This window comes from Limulus polyphemus, unplaced genomic scaffold (assembly GCF_000517525.1).
Source record: "Limulus polyphemus unplaced genomic scaffold, Limulus_polyphemus-2.1.2 Scaffold7352, whole genome shotgun sequence".
In the NCBI taxonomy this organism is placed as follows: Eukaryota; Metazoa; Arthropoda; class Merostomata; order Xiphosura; family Limulidae; genus Limulus; species Limulus polyphemus.
The window spans coordinates 7156-12090 of NW_013672962.1; positions in this window are offsets into that span (position 1 = coordinate 7156).

The following is a 4935-nucleotide window of genomic DNA, read 5'->3' on the forward strand; positions in this document are numbered from 1 at the left end:
AAGAAACAAAATCTTATGTTATAAAAAGGCAAAAATAATAATAATTGTGCTTGAATTATAGTTTCATATTGTTTTAGTTTTTATACCTTAAACTTTAGATCCAAGAATAATTTTATTTCAGTGTCATCATATTTTTTATTATTTGTTTAGGTTTGTTTGTAATTAAGCACAAAGCTACACAATGGGCTATCTGTGCTCTGCCCACCACGGGTATCGAAACCCGGATTGTAAGTCCGCAGACATACCACTGTACCACTGGGGAGCATCTGTTTAGGGCGTATTTGATTTAATCATTATCGGTGAAGATATACATAACTTTGTTTATTTGTTTTAGAGCAATGCTACACTGGGCTGTCTGCTGTGCCCATCTAAGGTAATCGAGTCCCGGATTTTAGCGTTATAAGTCCGTAAACTTATCGCTGTCCCACTGGAGGACATATGTGTCAGAGTTTCAAACAGAAACGTTATACTTGGTACATTTCTAAAAAATGGAAATCATGATAAAATAATAATAATAACAGAAAGATAATCAGACCTAAAACTGGATTGAACCACTGACATTTTATGAATTACTGTATTATTTATGGCTTTCTTTCTGCAAGTTTTTGCGGTTTGTTACTTTTCAAATGCTTTACATATTTTTTCCTTTGAAAAACAAATCACAAAAAAGAGCAGTTATAAGTTTAATTGAAATTATGAATCACAGTATTTAGTCACAGTATCTTGTATTTTGTTTTAGTTCAAATGACAAATAAAAAATACACCCTACAAGTTTTGAAAAACATCGTTTTATAAGGAGTGGGCTAACATATAAAGGCCTAACAAGATTAAATGCCCATGGCAATTAAGAATGCACTTTTCTTGCTGGTAGATTAATATTAAATATACATTTTGAAATTTTGAGGAATTTTATGGAATCCTCCTTTACACCGCCCTTGTACAATAGTCTAAGTTAAGTGTCAAATATAAAAAAAAACTCTCAAGTTTATCTTTAGGTGCTTGTGAAATCATCAGAAGATATATAAAGAGATGTTCAGTAAGTTGTATTACTTCGATATAGATTGTTTGTTTGTAATTAGGCACAAAGCTACACAATGGGCTGTCTGTGCCCTGCCCACCACGGGTATCGAAACCAGGATTCTAGCTTTGTAAGTCCGCAGACATACCGCTATGCCACTAGGGGGCGATATAGATTGCCTGACTAAGATTATCATTTTATTTTTATCACAATAAAAGATCAGTCTCACAACCGAGCTGGAACCATTTGAACTGTATTTCAGCCGATTGGATAATTAGGATACATGTAAATAAGATAGTTGAGTACAACTATATGAGAAATAATTGGTTAATACGGTTTTGTCTTCTTTTTTTTTTTTTTGCTTTATTCTTTTCATCATCTGCTTTATTTTGGGCGAGGTGTGGTTGTAGTGGTTAGTATGCTCGGACTCTGGATCCGAGACTTCATATTCCGTAGCATATTGTCGTAACGAGCGTACAGTGGGATTGTTGGTTGGTGCACTATAAGAGTGACGGTCAAATCCTACTATTCGTTCAGGCAAGAGTAGCCCAAGAGTTGACGCTGGACATTGCCAAATAGCGGCCTTACCTCTAATTTATCGGTTCAGCTTTAGGGATGAATATGCACGTATAGCCTTTCTGTGTAACTTTGTACCAAAAATTCTGAAATTATTTTAATTATCTGCCTTCAATGAGTAAGAAACAAGATGTGCTACTATAGAATAAGATGATAAAGTCTTACATTAACAAGTAAAATTAATAATATAGCGCTTTTACTATTAACATGTCTAAGAAAGTTTAAATTCAACTGGATTTATAAACTAAGAGAAAATCGACAGCTTCTGACGAAGCTGTAATAGCGAAATATTGACAGAAAGTTATAAATCCAGTCGGATCGAAAAATAACGGGATAATCCGAGATAAGATAACGAGACAGTAAATAGAATAATTATATTGTGACAGTAATACAGTAAGATAATGGGATAATCCGATATAAGATAACGAGAGAGTAAATAGAATAATTATATTGTGACAGTGATACAGTAAGATAATGAGATAATCCGAGATAAGATAACGAGACAGTAAATAGAATAATTATATTGTGACAGTGATACAGTAAGATAATGAGATAATCCGATATAAGATAACGATACAGTAAATAGAATAATTATATTGTGACAGTGATACAGTAAGATAATGAGATAATCCGATATAAGATAACGATACAGTAAATAGAATAATTATATTGTGAAAGTGATACAGTAAGCTAATGGGATAATCCGATATAAGATAACGATACAGTAAATAGAATAATTATATTGTGACAGTGATACAGTGAGATAATGGGATAATCCGAGATAAGATAACGAGAGAGTAAATAGAATAATTATATTGTGACAGTGATACAGTAAGCTAATGGGATAATCCGATATAAGATAACGATACAGTAAATAGAATAATTATATTGTGACAGTGATACAGTGAGATAATGGGATAGGCTGTTATAAAGGTAATTAGACACTCATATAGAAAGTTAATTAGAACTATAATTAGCTACATGTAATCTGGAGATGGAAGACACCTATTAAGAAACCAGAAGGTTATATACATGTATTCAGGATTGTAATCTGGAGATGGAAGACATCTATTAAGGAACCAGAAGGTTATATACATATATTCAGGATTGTAATCTGGAGATGGAAGACACCTATTAAGGAACAAGAACATAAGCTCAACTTCACCAAGTTTACAAATTAACACAATATCATCCTTATTCAGGCCTTTTTAAAATTTTCAATGAATCAATACAGAACTTTCTGCTTCTATTCCAGTTTAAGTTCTCGTATCTTACTTAGTAAATCTTAAATTCATGTACTAAACTAACCAACCTATATAGGATTGATTCAGATTTCACTATCTCTCGAAACTTCATGAATAAAAGACTTAATTTACCTCCTTTCGATTATCATTTGATATATTACAAACACACAAAGCTTTTTACTGGAGTAATTGGACTGATTAGAAAATAACAGTTCATAGTTCTCATAACTTCACTTTTTTGTGGCGCCATCTATTAATAACTACATTTATAATTTATCATATATTTTAAAATTTCCATCGAATCTATATTTTTTTTTACTTGCGAGCTTTACAACCCTGTTCTTGGTAATAAACGTGATAAGAATATTTCACTGCCTTATTATTAATGAATAGTTATAATCAACTTAATTTTTCGGATTGAATAAATAGTAAGTATGTTAATTGCCCCAATAATGATAAATAAGGTAATATATGAAAAATATATTCGATATAGGGGGAAAAACATACATTACTCTGTGGGCTTAGTAAATTCTATGTAAAATGACGTACATATACACACATTTATACATTTTTGTGTTATAATAATTATTGTGAAGTTATATAGTCGCCAGGTTTTCTTTCTTTTTCCTGACAAAGTAAATCCAAGTTGGAAGATCCAGGTAAAATCATGAAGGTTTCCCTCTTGACAAACGAACATCCTGAGCGATTGTATCCCTAAGGAAGTGACTCGTAAAAAGTTCACAAACAGACCAAAAGAAGAATATTTCTAAAGAACAGCCCCCCCCCGCCCCAGTGGCGCAGCGGTATGTCTGCGGACTTACAACGCTTGAATCCGGGTTTCGATACCCGTGGTGGTCAGAGCACATATAGCTCATTGTGTAGCTTTGTGCTCAGTTGCAAACAACAACGTCTAAAGAACTTGATTTGCGAAGGATGCTGGTTTGTCATTCATAATATCTTGAACAGTTTAATATTTGTGCCTCCTCCAGTGGACGTGTACAACGTCTAAAGAACTTGATTTGCGAAGGATGCTGGTTTGTCATTCATAATCTCTTGGACAGTTTAATATTTGTGCCTCCTCCAGTGGACGTTTATTGAATCTGTGACTAAGTGAAAGACGGTTTATACGTGGCAAATAATTAACTTACGTATTCAAAGGTTACCGTAGCATGAGGGTTTCAAAGAAACTGATTTTGACTTTTTCCAACTGAACGGCATCTTGTGAAACACATGGACATGGTCAAAGATTTCCAAGGTTCAGATATAGCTAACCTTAGTTTAGAACTGATGACCAGCGAGAGGACAACCATTAATCAGCAGGCCCCGCCTAGGCGGCTGCTCTTAACCAAATAGTGGGATTGACTGTTACATTTATAGCGCCCCTACAGCTGAAAGTGCCGAGCATGTTCAGATAGATACTGCGGGTCGAACCTTGGCTCTTTTGAACTGCAGCCCAGCACACTAACCACTAGGCCAAGTTCAGCCCACTCAGAAAAGGATTGTTTGTTTGTTAGGAAGTAAACACAAATTTACACAACGGGCCATCTGTGGTCTGCTCACCACAGGTATCGAAACCCGGCTTTTAGCGTTGTAAGCTAGCCGTCCCTAATTTAGCAGTGTAAGACTATAGGGAAGGCAGCTAGTCATCACCACCCACCACCAACTCTTGGGCTACTCTTTTACCAACGAATAGTGGGATTGACCGTCACATTATAACGCCCTCATGGCTGAAAGGGCGAGTATGTTTGGTGAGACGGGGATTCGAACACGCGACTCTCAGAATGCGAGTCGAGCGCCCTAACCACCTGGCCATGCCGGGTCTCTCAAGAAAGGTCCACCTTTCGAAAACGCTTGGGTTATAGGGTTTTTATTTATTTCTATCAAGATTTCTTGAACCTACGTGTCTTTCTAATATCATGAGAATAAGTATATTGTTACGACAGCGAAAGTCACGTGACGCTGGTAACACGTCATGAGATTCTCGAAGGATCTTGACTTTTCCTGGCAATTCTAGCCTGTTCTAGGCGCCCTCTTTTTTTTATATAAGCCCGGCAAATAAAGCGGAGATAATGGCAGATAGATAGATATAGAGACAGA